Consider the following 16,245-nt stretch of genomic DNA (forward strand, 5'->3'; position numbering starts at 1 on the left):
GAGAGAGAGAGAGAGAGAGAGAGAGAGAGAGAGAGAGAGAGAGAGAGAGAGAGCTCTTTCTCTCTAGTGCAGCCAGGATCTTGACTGGCAGAAAGAAGCACCCTTCTGAGGCTGCACAAGTTTGAGCTTGCACATACCAGCCTGCCAAGGAAGGTGTATCTTGCTGGAAAGAAATCTGTAGATTGTTCCTCCCTTACCTGGCCTCGCCCTAGGAGACCCCAGCAAATGGCTGGGTCAACTTGCCAGCTTTCTCTTCCTCGCACCAAGCAGCCTAACTGGGAACCAGCTGAAGCCCCAGCACTTGGCTGTCACTCTTGGCTGATGATGTCATTGAAAATGACTCATTCTGTTTTCCCTTTTAGGTAATAATATTGTTTTAACTTTGGGCTTAGTCTGTGTCAGGCATTGTTCTAATGGCTTTATTTACTATTATACATGAATAATATTAGCCAGAAAAAGAAACAGAGACACAGAAAAAAACTCTGTATAAGGTATAAAATATATGTAGAGAGAGGTTATATTTATGAATATTTGGGTTGTGGTATATATATATAAAGAGCTATGGCACTATGTATATCAGTACAATGGTACTATATATAATTTATACATACATGTATATATGTATAGACACACACACACACACACACACACACACACACACACACGTATCATTGAGGATTGGGTAACCCAAAGGAATTTTCTAATATTGGGAATTACTTTCAGGTAACCTTCAAAGAGAAGGGGGTACTATCACTGGCATATAAATTACCCACAAGTGAACCTCTTACATGGATAGCAACAAAATTTCTCTTGTGCATAGCAGGGACTCTGGGAGGAGTTCAAATGTCTATTTTCTCCCTGTTCTTCCAGTTGGTAAAGGACATCAGTTGGCGTTGTAATGGTGGTGCATTCAAACATTTAACCTCAATGCTCAGGAAGCAGAGACAGACAGCTATTAGGCCAGCCTGGTCTACAGGACAAGATCCAGGGCAACCAGGGATATAGAGAGAAACTCTGCTTCAAGAAAACAAAACTGCAATATTACTAACAACAACAACAAAGACATGCTCCTTCAAGTACATGCTTCATACTGATCCACAGGGAGAATTCTTAACAGGTTGCAAGCTTTGGATAATAATCTATGTGTTGTCTCCAAAATCTATGTCAGTTCATAGAAGCCACAGAATGACAATAATGTCCTTTTCTACTGGGTTTGGACAGGTATCTTTGTAACATTCAATTGCCCTTCTGCGTTTGTGTATGAAGTGACTAAATATCAAAATGATTGGAAAAGTAATTCCTCTGTACTGAACATGCATAGATTGTATTCTTCTTTTTGTTCTCTGATCGCTTTAACACTGTAAAATTGCACAGCATTTATGTTGTACTAGACAGTATAAATAACCCTGAGTCAACTAAGTCTGTGGGAATGCACATAGGCTCCATGGGTGTATGGCATGACTCTACAAGGGATTGATGTAGTCATGAATTGTGGTGTCCATTGGGAGCACAGAATCTCAAAAGATTACTATGTTAATTACTTTCTAACCTGCTTGATCCAACCTAAAAAGAATGGAAGTCATGCTAGTATATGTTTAATATGCTATTCATTCTCTTAGTGTGAATATTTCACTGTTTAGAGCTTCAGTAGTAATTTAACTTAAAATAATTCTATTCGTGTTATAGAATAAAAAGTAACTATAGTCATAAGTTATCTTCATTGTAACCCCAAAAATCAAAAGATAAAATAGTGAGTTCATAGCAGAAGTAATACACTCTCCTTTCTATGAATGGATTGACTTACATGAATCAATGTCTTATTTTCATTTATTTTGGATAACTTCCTACCCATAATATAATAGAGTTGATTTTTGTGATATTAAATGTATTTAGAATGAACTTTATCTCACTTGATTTTTAAAGTCTCGGTCAAAAAATGGAAAGTCATTCAGATAATGCATTTAGTAACACCCCACATGTCACATTCACATAAGCAAAAGAGTAGTCACCAACCCAGCTGGAGACACGGCAGCAAAACTTGTTCTTATGTAAGAGACTATGCACACCTTGCCCAGTTACATAATGAAGTATATTTGGCAGAAAGTCTAATAAGACTGGATTGCCCTGATCATTTGTAAGTATCCCAGCAAGTAGAGCAGGGAAAACAGGCATCAGGGCCACTTGTTCTTCAGATTAAAAAACTGAGGTGCAAACTCTAATGAGTATGCCTGAATCAACAACCACTGATCACATGAGTGCCTGTTTCAGGGAAGACCTTAATCCTCAATTTTCATTTCCTTGACTTTTTCCTTTTAAGGCCAATCTCATAAAATGTGAGGCCCAAGGATGTGACTCAATGGTAGACCTCTTGTCTAGAAAGCACAAGGCTGTGGGTTCAATCCCAGTACCACAGAGAAAATAAAAGTGAGTCTTCACACATTGCCTTGACTTCATGTCTTACACAGTCTCTGAGTTTGCACTGGTAATTTGTCTTCCTTTCCATCAGCACACTGAGTTATCACTTTCTGAATCTTTACCCTACCTTGTATGTTTGTTTGTCTTCAGCGTAAAACATGCCTATCTACTTTGTTTCCCAAACTCACCCGCGCACCTATAGCAGAGTCTACAAACTACGTAGACTCTGATCTGGGAGTCTCAGGCAACTGCAGGGTGTTACAGTGACACTTCTAGAAGATTAATTAGCCTCCTGCATCTCAGAATCTATAAGTGTGAGGATGTCATTATCTTCAGCCTGGAGCCTGTTAGAGATTAATGGAAGAAATCAATGTGAGTCTTCAGTCACTAGGCTGTCTGTCAGTTGTGCATTTCCACCATCCCTACACCTTCTACATGCTTCCAAGTGAATAAATGTATATAACTTACACCTGCCTTGAGCACACCCCTACCTGGATATTCTGCTCAGCTTTTCTTAACTCTTCCTCTCATACTTGTCCTTCCCACAGCTGACTCGGGGTAAGCAACCTCAGCCCTTTTCCATTGTCCATCTTTCAAAAAGCATGAAATTAAATGAGAATATGAAGCTTGGGGATTTACATTAGGAACATGCATGGGAGACCTTAGTCTGTCAGGCACAGCAACTTTCCAGCGTCTAGGAGACTCTGTGAAAAATAGCTCCCTCTAGCATTGAGACCAGTGGACACCCCAGTCCAGAAGCTTCTGCAGGATCTAAGAGCCTGTTTCGAAGGTAAGTGATGTGCTTTTCTCCAAACCTAGTGAATCATAAATGAGGGGCTCTAGGAGCACTGTGATATTAGAGACCCATGGGTATAAACAACTAGTATCTGGGACCTTAAGAAAAGACAGATGTATAAATAGTTGTATAAATGAGTGTAATTTCATTCAATTGATCAAAAAATTTCTCAACATGAGTGAGGGAGAGGTGATCCCACCCCCACCCCTTGCCACAATAGCAGTCTGGTGACCCTGGGGTCACCAGAGCCAGAGAGCTGTCCCTGCCCCTCACCTGATGGAGCACTCAGGAGAGCAGGCCTACACCTCATCTGAGCAGCACAGTAGGGGCTGGTCCTGGATGTGGGGGTTGAAGATGAGCCAGTCCTGAGAGTCTGAGTGTAGGAGACCTATCCCTGTCTTGACTGCTGTACAAAGACTCGGACTAAGAAGAGATGCCCCCCTCCCCTCCTTCATCCCTTGCCATCTATGGCAGGATAAAGAACTGGCCCTATGATCGTGAGAGTGGGAGAACTGGCCATGTTCCTAAATGGCTGAAACGTTTGGGAGAGAAGGCCCTGGATCTTGCCTGGGCAGCAGGGTAAAGCTGACCCTGGTTGTGGTGGTTGCTGGTGAGCCAGCCCCAAGGGTATTAGCAGGAGAGCTGATGGCATAACCAGTTCAGATACCTCTCAGGCCCAGACCTAGGGTGTTGAGTTGGCCCGCCCCAATATCTTCCCCATCAATAAACTGCTGGAGAGCATGAAGGGACTGGCCCTTCAGATCCAAAAGTTCGGAATCTCTAGGATACCGGACAGCAACAGGATATCCAAGAGGAATCCCAGTGAGGTTCCAGTATCAACAGACTAGATGAAGCCAGAACCCTCATAACAGACCAACAAGACATTGCTTGTAATGTACATTTGCAAACAAAGAAATGTGGACAAAATAGTATACTATGGGATACACTGTGACACACTACAGCTTCCACAATGAGATTCTTTTTGTTCTGTGTTAGTGGGGAGGTTGCAATGATGGAGGGCAGGTACAAGGGGAGGGGGAGAATTGAGGTACATGATGTGAAACTCACAAAGAACCAATAAAAGGTTAAAAATGAAGAAAAAATGTCTCAAACAGGAAATAAGATAGTATATATTATTGTACTATAAAATATTCAGACATAATTTTGGTGCTTTGGAAACTAAAAATATCCTTATTTTTAGTGAATATTCTTATTTTTAAAGTCAGAGTCTTACTATGTAACCCAAGCAAGAATTAAAGTTGCAGTTCTCCTGCCTCTTCTGTTTCATAGCTGCTGGGATTATTGGAGTCCCCCATAATACCTAGAAAAAATGTATTTTTATATTTCTAAATATAAGATATTTAGAAAATATTAGAAAGAATAATCTTTCTTGGTCGTGAAAAAAGATGTTTTTAAAGAAACAAAAAGTAACTTAGAATAATAGATTTTGACTAGAATTTGAAATGTTCTGGGAGGTAGAACACAGGAGTACCTACCACCCTCCAAACCAGAATGGAGGCAACAACAGAAAGCTGCAGAGTGATGCAAGGAAGCAGGTAAGCTTGGTCTTCTGTAGCTTACAAAGCGTATCTCTTCAAAGGGTTATTATCAAGATAAAACCCAAAACTTCAAGAAATTTTACCTTCCAAAAATCATTCAGGTAAATCATTATCATGCACTGAATTTTAAAGTTTGAGTGAATACGGTTGATGCTAAAGAAATGTCAATCATCTGCTGTCTTCACCCAGCTTCTTACTACCAACTTTCAGTTACTGAATAAGCACTGTACATCTGGGCTATTTACTGTTGGCTGTCCTGGTCCTATTCTACTTCAAAGAAGATGATGAGCACTGAAGAATCACCATATGGAGCTGCAGATGTGGCAAGGTAGCCATTAGGCAAGAAAGTGCAGGTGCTGACAGAATGCTGTCCAAAGCACGGACAAGCAGGGGACGGAAGAAGTCCACTGCTGAGCTTTGCAAGGACAAGGTAGGCAAGTCCTTCATAATTCCTGCTTCATGGAAAAGTCTGTCATGTATTGGAGTAGAAGGCCAAAGATGAAGCTCAAATAATACAAAGAAATCTTGGATGACTGTCCAGTATCCTGCAACCTCTGTCATTTTTATAGCTTTGGAAGCTGCTTGCTCTGCACTTCCTATTTACTCAGGTAAGGTTTATCCTTCTCAGGTCTCGGATGGGGTTGAAGACTAGTTACTGTCTCACAATTAAGCTTAAGTTATTTAGCATTTAAAATAAATGTTTTAAAATCTAAAAGGCTCTTTATAGGTTGATAAATGCACACTATGATAGAAAGTGATTTAAGTACCGAACTTTGAACTCACAATACATAGTAGAATACTTTCTCCAATGTTGTCAAATACAAATGACCTGGACATTATGAATGTAATTTTTGCCTGATAGTTTTCATAATTGTTCTTATTGTATATAGTTTATTAACATAAGAGAAAGAGCCTTTATTGAACTGAAAGGGGAAATGTTGGGAGATGGTTTTGGGCACTGTGTATTCAGATGCCGATTACCATGTCCAGAGATGTGGCTGCAGTCAATCATCCTGTCTCAATGTTGTGTAAAACTTGTTTTCCATCACTTCTGATTGCATAATAAAGAGCCTATCAGCCAATAGAGAACAAGGCAGGACTTCTGATCCCAGTGAGAGGGTCTCCAGTGGGACCAGAGAGAAAGAAAGAGAGAGACAATTGACTGTAAGGACTTGCTGTGAGCAGGTGGCCAGGAGAGAACCATGAGAGTAATGGGAAGAGCAGGGTGGTGAGAACGAGACTAAGATGGCTGGGAAGTGGCTGGGAAGGAGGCCACGCCAGCATAGTCATGCTAGAACAGCTCAGAGCCCTGCCCAGCAATAGTGCAAGAAGCTCATTAGTAAAAATAGCAGGTCTCCATGTTATTATTTCAGAGCAAGGGCAGGAGTAGAAAAGCCTGCACTCTTACATCAAAGGGAGTAACTGAAGGAGGTAAGCATGATAAAAAATATATTATGTTTATTATATTACATATTATATATTATAAAATATATTATATGTATATATATGCATATGTTTAAAATTTTAAAACACTAAATAAAAACATATTTTTTAAAAAGAAAACTAAAGAAATATCAGCATTTCCCCTAGCAGTATAACAGATGGACACAAAATATTGAACCTTTTAGTTCTCAATTAAACAAACACATACCAGTTTTTTTCTGTGCTCTTTTGTGGGATTAACTCCAGTTGTAATAAAACAAAACAAAACCCAAAAATAAACATATGCAGACAGGAACTTAACTGATTTCACCATGACCCTCAGAAACACAACCAAATGGCTTATCAGGTTTCATTGTAGCTGTTGGACCTTTCCTGTAATTGTCTATCAGCCAGACAAGACAGCTCTTGACAGACATAAAACTATCTAAGAGACAAGTCCCTAAGCAAACATAAGTGTGCTGTGTCTGTGGCCAGGAAGATGAACACAGTCAGAAGCAGTGTGTCTGCAGAACCAAAGCACACGGAAGCCTCATGGTATCCATACACCACTGCTATTTATTGATTAATGATGTGTTTCATACCACAGCTGTCAGTACCAAGAGCCAAAAGACAGCACTCAGTTTCCCAAAGAACATGGATTTTTTTGGAAATTAGGCAAATTAAAAATATCATAAAAAAAGTTATATACATTGTGTGTGAGGACCAGAGTGAGTAAGTTTGGCTGGCTTTTGAGAGTAAAAGAGCAGGCATGTGCACCGGGAAAATGCAGAGAGAGAGAGAGAGAGAGAGAGAGACAGAGAGACAGAGAGACAGAGAGACAGAGAGACAGAGAGACAGAGAGAGAGAGAGAATTGCCTCAGCTTTTCAACAAAAGGTAGGCTGAGAAGCTGTGGTACAGCTACCCTTTCATAGAATATATTCATATGTATGTGTGCGTGCATGTAGATGTGCGTGTGTGTGCGTGCATGCATGTTCAATTTCAAAAACAAAAAATAGGAACTTTGCTTACAAACTCAAGATTCACCCTAAAGCAAAGCCATCAATAGCAAGTTTTATAGAAAGCAAGAAAATAGAGGTTCAGCCTGAGTCAGTATGGATTTATGCAATACCCTTCAGTATCCATAGGGACTTACCCAGGCCCTCCTGTGGACACCAATATCTGCAGTCTCATGTGTCTGTACAAAATGACAACATATTTACATATGACCTGACACCTCTTCCCATACTTTGTAAAGCATCTAGAGATGATTTAAGACACCCAGTGCAATAGAAATCTACGTAATTAGTTGTGTAATTTAAGGCATAATGAAAAGAAAGAATGTTAGTACAAACTTGGTAGCTTAAAAAACATTTTCCATTCTTGGCTGTCTAAATCTGTGCCTGTGGGACCAGTGGCCTGTCTGGAGCACCAGCCCTACCGGGCAATGAGTGCTGGGTTACATTTCTCATGACATACTTGTGTTCTTTCCTGTACCACGTTCTCATTGGCTGTCTCTTCTCACACAACAGGAGGATGTGTTCCTAAGCAACCTCTCCCTTTATGCAACTGGAAGGGCTAATGCTCTCTCCAAGGGGGGGGGGGGGAGAGAGAGAGAGAGAGAGAGAGAGAGAGAGAGAGAGAGAGAGAGAGTTGTTATCACCTCAAGTCCATAGTTTGAATCCCCACAATGACATGTATCATAGAGGACATATACTCTATACCCTAATTTACCAATTTTTTTATTTGGAAAAATTTTCTATTATATTTAATTTTACAAAATTACTTTTTTATGGATAGTAAAATTACTATAAGAACCATAGTAAGGGTCTTACTATGTATTTTTTGGTAGCCTGGAACTCACTATGTAAACCAAGCCAACCTCAAACTCACAGAGATCTGCCTGCCTCTGATTTCTGGGTGCTGGGATTAAAGATGTGCACCATGAGGCTCTACTATTTAATTTTTTAAAAGAATGGATAACTATAAAAATATATTTCTTAGTCCGTTACTAAATGGAATAAAATTTTTTTAAATATGTGTATTTTTTTCATTTTCTTATTTTTTTATTTTTTGTTTTGTTTTGTTTTTATTTTTTCAAGACAGGGTTTCTCTATATAGTCCTGGCTGTCCTGGAACTCACTCTGTAGACCAGGCTGGCCTTGAACTCAGAAATCTGCCTGCCTCTGCCTCTCAAGTGCTAGGATTAAAGGCATGTGCCACCACTGCCTGGTAAAATTTTTAAACAATATAAAACAAAAACATCTTTGATGGCTTACTAGCACATTATTCTTTGTAAGAAAGAGAATTACATAGTTGGTTTACACAGGCTGAACACAAGCTCAGTTGCTAGCAAGTAGCTTCTAATACAAAACTGACCCTAGGCTGGAGAGAGTGAAAGAAATGAAGTCACACAAGAAGAAAAGACACAGTAGCTGGAGAGATGGCTCAGTGGTTAAGAACACTGGCTACTCTTCCAGGGGACCCAGATTCAATTCCCAGCCTCCACATAGCAGCTCACAATCACCTGTAACTACAGTTCCAGGGGATCTGACACCTTCTTCTGGCTTCTTCAGTCATGAGGCACAAATGTGGTTCACAGACATGCAGGCAAAACACTCATTCACACAGTATTTGAAAGGCACAAATCAGAGGAGCTGGAAGATGGCTCAGTTGGTAAAGTTCTTGCCAAGCAAGCATGGGGACCTGAGTTCACTTCTGTCACCCACATAAAAAGCCAGGCTTAGCAATGCATATGTGTCATCTCTGTGCTGAGAGACAGAGTCAAGCTGGGGCTCATTGGCCAGGCTGGTCAAGTCAATTCAATGAGGTCCAGTTTCAGTGAGAGTTCCTGTCTTTGAAATTAGGGTAAAGAGTAAGTAATCAAGAAAGACACCTGACATTGACCTCTGGCCTCATTATACATGGGCATACTTGTGTATGCAGATGTGCACACACATATGCACAAACTCATGTGAACACACACACACACACACGGCATAAATCAGACTTTGCACTCTGAGGTCATGACCTCTCCAGAACACATCACTGAGTACACTGCCTGGGATCTCTGATAAGCAGATACTGGACCAACACCACACTGCAGCTTCTGCATCATCTTTTCACATACCCAACTGACAGTGTCTCATGACATCATTACAAATTAAGGACCTTGGATAGACTCAGCCTTTCACTGAGACATTTCCTCCCTTCCTGGCCTTCCCCTTCACCTAGGAAGCTCAACTTACCACATACACAGAGCCTGCTTTTCCTTTAGTTGCCACTGGACTCTCACTTCATGAGCTGGAGCTAGAGATATTAATATTTGCCTTTCAAAAAATGGGCATTAAAATAAACATACTCATGAGCTCCACTTGTTGCCTAACACAACAGTGGGTGTCGGTATTGGCTTCTGAATCTACAGATTCATCACTACATGACTTCATACAGATCCCACTATTCACAAAGGGGACATCATGCATGTACTTCATTCCTGTCATTACAGTATAAGCTTCCTGGGGTCTAACTCTGCTTGATAAGTGTTGGCTAGGTTTTTTTGTCAACTTAACACAAGCTAAGGTCATCTGGAAAAAGGGAACTTCAATTGAGAAAATACCTCCATCAGATTGGTCTGTAGGGAAGTTTGTGGGGCATTATTTTGGTTTAATGATTGATGTGGGAGGGCCCAGCCCATGTGGCCAATGCTGAGTAGGTGATGGAGGGGTGTATAAGACAGCTGTGGGGAGAAGAGCTAGGGGAGGTGGTCTCTGCTTCAGGTTCCTGCCTTGAGTTCCTTCCCTGATGATGGACGGTCACCTTCAAGGTGAAATAAGTGCTCTCTTCCTCAGGTTTTTAGTCATGGTATTGGTCACGGTGGTAGAAAGCATACTGAGACAATCAGTCTTAATGCTCTCTTGCAACACTGCAAATGTAGGAGCCGAAGTAAATGAGAAAACACCAGCGACTGGCAAGCACTCACGTTTTGGGACTATTATTCTGAAACCAAATACAAATAAAACCAGTATATTTAACTGTAGGGTTGGTTTCCATCAAGCAACCAAGTGCCCTTAACTAAAAGTGAGGTCATGCCAAATTAATACCTGAATAAGAGTATTGGAGAGATGTGTGCAAATGTAAAAGTCACAACAAATGATTAGCTAAAATATTGTCATTAAATGGCATGCTCCAGTGCTAATTTTCTCAAATTTTACAAGACTGCAATTCAAAACAATGTGTACCGTTACCTAGTATTTCTGAATCTTTTTTTTTACTACAGTTTGCAGTCAGACTGTGCCTATAAATTATAAGTTTTTAACAGTGTCTAAAACTGGGTTTCCCTTGCATAGGCAGTATCATCTTTATTATTCTGAGCACTATAAAATATCTCAATCCAAGAAAAGAAAAAGTGACTCTAATTTCATTCTCTGGGAATAAACCCTCTTCCACTTTAAAATCAGTCCTATACAAGTATATCTTTCACATCATAAAATACTGTAAGAATTTTTTTTGTATTTGACAAACCAGAAGCCTTAGCCAGCACAGTACCCTATGTTTACTTAAGCAAAGTCAGTATCCTCTTCCAGTCAGAGGCATTCCAGTGTGCTTGACTACAAAGCCCCCAGAATCAACCAAACTAAAAACAGAGCAAGCCCCTCTTGTCTTATGACACAGCCCTTTACTTGATACTTGCTTATGCTATTAGATGCTCCAGAAAATGAATTTGATGGTGGACGTACTCTTAATGTAATTTGAGAGCAAGCATCAACTTCTGGAATGCTACCAAAGACAATTTTATTAACTCACAGACAATTTTGAAAAAACTATTAAGACATATTGTCTTAGTCAGGGTTTCTAATCCTGCAAAAAACATCATGACTAAGAATCAAGTTGGGGAGGAAAGGATTTATTCAGCTTACACTTCCACATTGCTGTTCATCACCAAAGGAAGTCAGGACTGGAACTCAAGCAGGTCAGGAAGCAGGAGCTGATGCAGAGGCCTGGAGGGATGTTACTTACTGGCTTGCTTCCCCTGGCTTGCTCAGCTTGCTTTCTTATAGAACCCAAGACTGCCAGCCCAGGGATGGCACCACCCACAATGGGCCCTCCCACCCTTGATCACTAATTGAGAAAATGTTTTACAACTACTGGATCTTATGGAGGTATTTCCTCAAGGGAGGCTCATGATAACTCGAGCTTGTGTCAAGTTGACACACGAAACCAGCCAGTCCATGTACATGTGGAACACAGTTAGGAAGTCATCTCTAGAGATAGCTATAGCATTCTGCAGTGCAGTCCAGTCCAGTCCAGGATTTTTGCAAGATCACAGGGTCCAACTTAATTCATCACTCTTCCTATCAAGGGTTAATATCCAGAAAATGGTACGAGTTCAAAACACATAATAAAAAAGAAAACCCAGTTTAAAATGGGCATTTGACCTGAACAGGTGCTTCTCAAGTGAAGAGATAACAAGTGACCCACAAACACATGGGAAATGCTCAATATTGTCAGCCATCAGGGAAATGTCAATCAAAACTACAAGCTTTGACTTCATTTAGAATATGTAACTTTTTTTTTTCAAAATCTACTTTTAATCTTGATTCTTAAATGCTTTAACCTCCCTTCTAGCCCACCACCCACCAAAGGTAGTGGAAAAGAAAGAATACAGACAAAGTGGACCTGTTTAGAAAGGTTCTTTGGAGCAAATCCCATCTGTGTTGTCAGGAAATTAGCAGTTCAGTTCACAGGTCAGCAGCACCAGCCTGAGCCACTGGGAAAGACATCATGAATACACCAGCAGTCCAGTTCAGTAGTGTCAGGATAGCAGCAGCTGTGGCATGACCTAGCAGGAACAGCCAGGCCTCAGCAGAATTGTCAGGAGTCAGCAGGAGGGGCCATGGCTAACAGGAATGTCAGGAGCAGCTTTCTGCTGTGCCTCTCTCACAATACAGTGAAGATCAGTGAAGATTCGAAACCAACAAGTGTTGCACAGCTAGCTCTACCAGCAAACAAATCAAATCTTCTCACAATCTGTTGAGTCCTGTTTATGCTCCCTCCAAACATCACCTGTCCTCCGCCAGTCTTGCCTCAGCACGTGAATCTGGTTTAGCAAAACTCCACCTCCACGTGAGTCTGTCTCAGCTGACATTGCTCTGCCAATCAGCCTGAGTCTGAGGAAGTGGCAAGAAACTGCAGGACACCACCAGAAATTTTTGGTGCATTTCTCTCTATGGAGTCCCAACAAATGGAGTTCAACTACACAATGTAAGGTGTACTAATACATTCACATCATTAGCAAAGAATCCTTCATCACGTGTCTTTTCACTTGCTTGCTTTAGCAGAACATCCTTTCTCCTGTGTCTGCTTCATCGAAATGTTCCTTCATGTGTCTGCTTTAACAAAACATCCTTTCACTTGTGTAGGATTCAGAAAAACACTCCTTCACATGTTTGCCCCAGCAAAACACCATCCAACACAACTGACTTTCCAAAGAACCCCAAAGTTTCCACTTCAAGAATGGCTTCAATTAAATTAATAATAATGAATGCTGTGGGGGGCGCACAGAGAAGGGGAACTGTAAACTCTGGGTAGACATAGAAAACAGTGCAGCCACCATGGACAATAATATGGAGGTTCCTCACAAAACTCAAGATAGGAAAGTGATAGGATCTGACCATGTCACTCCTGGGATAGAGTCAAAGGAAAGAAAGTCAGAGATCAAAGAGCCACTGGCGAGCCCATGTGAATTACAGCATTATCCACAGAGGCTGAGATGAGGAGTCAATGACCACTGAAGAGTGGGAGCATACAGAAAATGTGTTCATCATGGAAATTTCAGAATAAAGAGTGAAATCCTGCCATCTGCAGCAAGACGGACAGAGGGTGATGTCATGTGAAATAAGAAATCCATATCTAGAAAGACACCCTGTTCTTTCACATGAAAAAAAAAAGTTGACTGAAATACAGAGCAGAAACCACAAGAGGCTGTGTGTGGGTGGGGGAGGGAGAGATAAGAGGAGGGTAAGTTTGATTACTGATACATGACGCTGAAATATCACAGTGAACACTGTATGTGCTGAAATATCACAGTGAACACTGTTAATATGTAATAACACATGGAAATGAAAATTAAATGTTTTTAAACATTTTTATTGGTTCTTTGCAAATTTTATATCATGCACCCCAATCCCACTCATGTCCCCTCCCCTTATACTTGCCCTCTGCCCTTACAACCTCCTCCCCAACAGAGAAAAAGCTATCTCATTGTGGAAGCTGTAGTGTGTCACAGCGTTTACCATAGTATACCTTTTTTTCTACACTTGCAAATGTTCATTGCAACGACTCATTGGTCTGGTTTGAGGCCTCTGGCTTCTGTTACTCTATCAATACTGGATCCTCACTGAGACTCCCCTTGAATATTTCGTTGTCGGCCTGTGTCATGGAGATCCTATACTCTTGGATCTGTAGGACTGGCCCATTCACACACTCTAGCCATCAATGGGGTATATATTGTGGTAGGCCAGCGTAAAGCCTGGATCTGGGCTTGAGAGGTATCTGAGCTGGTCACCCTGCTAGTTCTCCCCTCTCATGCCCTTGGGATTGGCTCACCAGCAAATCCCCACTGCCCCCCACCCCAGCTCTACCCTGCTGCCTACTCTCCTGAGTGTTGGAGCTACTGAGGAACATGGGCAGTTCTACCACTCTCATGACCCTGGGGCCATCTCTCCTGCCTGCCATAGGTGGCAAGAGACAAGGGAAGGGAGGAGGGCATCTGTCCACTGGCCCACCAAGAACGGATCATCCCACCCATCTCCGGCTTAAACCAGAAAGGGTTTTTGGTGGGGCCTTTCCCTTTAAATTGAGAGCTGAACATTAAAGCTTTGAGCCTTGATCAGAGAACTTTGCCTTGGCTTCACCTCTTCTTGCCCTCCGTCCACCTTTCATTCCCAGCCCCCCTTTCAGGTGAACCCAGTTGATCCATGGCCACAGGCAGCTACAAGGCAGGGTTAGCTCTCCTGAACTCACACCCTCAGAGCTACCTCATCTGCAACCCTATGTCCAGGGGCAGCTCTACTGTGCTGCCCAGGTGAGGGGCTGGGCCGGCTCTCCTGAGTGCTGTAGCAGGTGAGAGACAGGACCAGCTCTCCTGAGTGCTGTAGCAGGTAAGGGACAGAGCCAGCTCTCCCGAGTGCTGTAGCAGGTGAGGGGCAGGGCCAGCTTTCCTACCTGGATGGGCAAGGGGCAAGAGTTGGGGAGAGCACCTCTCCCTTGACCATGCTGCCTGCTGCCTGGCAGGCAAGTTGCAACACCAGCTCTCCCACACTCAGCCTTAGGGCCAGCTCACCCACATCCCTGCCATCAGGGTCAGCTCTACCGTGAGATGAGATGCAAGGTCTGCTCTCCTGAGGACTGCAGTAGTAATTTTGTCTAGGCCTATTCTCCCACCTACCGCTAGTGGTAAGAGCAAAAGGGGGAAGTATCTCTCCTTCACCAATTATCACTGCAGAGCAGACAAGAGGCAGAGCTGGCTCTCCTGTGCTCACACCCTCAGGCTGGCTCACCTACACCTCCCACATCCGGGTAAGCTCTACTATTCTGCACGCTCTCCTAAGGACTGCAGTGGGTGAGGGACATGGCCAGCTCTCTTGCTTTGATGACCTCAGAGCCAGCATTCCTACATGCTGTAGGTGGCAAGGGGTGAGGAGGTGGCATCTCTCTCTCTCACTCATTGTGACCCATAGCAGATAAGTGGCAGAGCCAGCTCTCCCATTCCCACGTCCTCGAACTAGCTCACCCAGACCCCACCACCAGGGTTAGCTCTACTGTGTTGCCCAGGCAAGGTGCAGGACTCACTCTGCAACTGGAGAGGAGCAGGGACAGCTCTCCTGCATTCATGACCTCAGGGAAACGTTTCCCACCTGCCTCAGACAGTGAGGGAGAGGGGAAGAGGAGGGTATCTCTCCCTCGTTCATGTTACCACACAGGAGACAAATTGCAGGGCCAGCTCTCTCATGCTTGTATCCTCAGGACCAGATCACCTACATCTCCTGACATGTGTGGGGCTGGATCTTCCAACTGCAGCTAGTGGGAGTGGATCTGCTCTCATGCTCTGGTTTCTCCAGGGCCAGCTCTCCCAGAATGCCCAGGCAAGGGGTGAGACCAGTTCTGCACAGCCCTCAGACAGCAGCCCAGACCAGAAATGTCCACCTGGCCATTGATGGTAACAGACCCCTGCTGCTCCAGGACCATGCACCCAGACATGGCTCTGGTGGCAGTACAGGCCAGTACCCCACCTTGGTTCCAGGTGGTGTCACCGACTACTCACATTGGGCTGTCCCTCACTATCATCGAGTCTCCAGTTCTGCCTCTCTTCGTTGTACCCATATCCTTCCATTTCTCCACCACATACTCGCTCTTCTTCGTGGTTTTCATGGTTTTTGGGTGCCTGGGTCATCTCAGGAGTGGCCTTAGGAGTGCTCTGCCTTCTCATGCTTTTTGGCATCAGGCAAAGGTGATCTTGGGAATTGTCTCCCCCTGCCCTGCCTGCATGGTACTGGACTGGTAGTCATCTCAGGCTAGTTCCCTGTCTAGGCCCCCTGACCCCAGACTGGTGGTCATCTCAGGCTTGCTTTTTTCAGGGAGTGCTGGGCTACTAACTATTCGGATGTTCACAGGTCAGAACACTGAGCATAGACACAGCCTCTCTACTCTTTGCCACCTGCTGAGGTATCTGTGACACAGGAGCCACACCTGCAAAGACTCTAGGGTCAGAGAGAATTCAATGTTTAAACATATAAATACATTTCTTCATAAGTCACTTCTTAAATTTAGAATAAACCCTGCTATCCTGACACTTGCCCAGTTTTACCATATAAATACATGACCTGAAATTTAAGGCAAAATTACAGACTTATTTTTCTCCTTGCTTTCAAGTGGGAAATGAAATTAGCAGTGCTCACTATTACATTGTATTTACTTACTAATATCTGCTAATCTGTGTGTGCACCCATATTGCCAGTCTGTGCGTGGCTGGGGACAGCTCTTAGAAGTCTGCCTCT

At 42.8% G+C, this 16,245-nt stretch overlaps 1 non-coding gene across 1 annotated transcript; it reads right to left on the reverse strand.

Moving 5' to 3' along the window:
* Window positions 1-15,827: 15,827 nt before the first annotated feature.
* On the reverse strand, window positions 15,828-15,959 carry LOC114619106. The gene has a single exon (XR_003711068.1). It is a non-coding gene; the product is annotated as a small nucleolar RNA SNORA17 (small nucleolar RNA).
* Window positions 15,960-16,245: the final 286 nt, after the last annotated feature.

The sequence above is a fragment of the Grammomys surdaster genome, unplaced genomic scaffold, assembly GCF_004785775.1.
Source record: "Grammomys surdaster isolate TR1022 unplaced genomic scaffold, NIH_TR_1.0 146, whole genome shotgun sequence".
Taxonomy (NCBI): Eukaryota; Metazoa; Chordata; class Mammalia; order Rodentia; family Muridae; genus Grammomys; species Grammomys surdaster.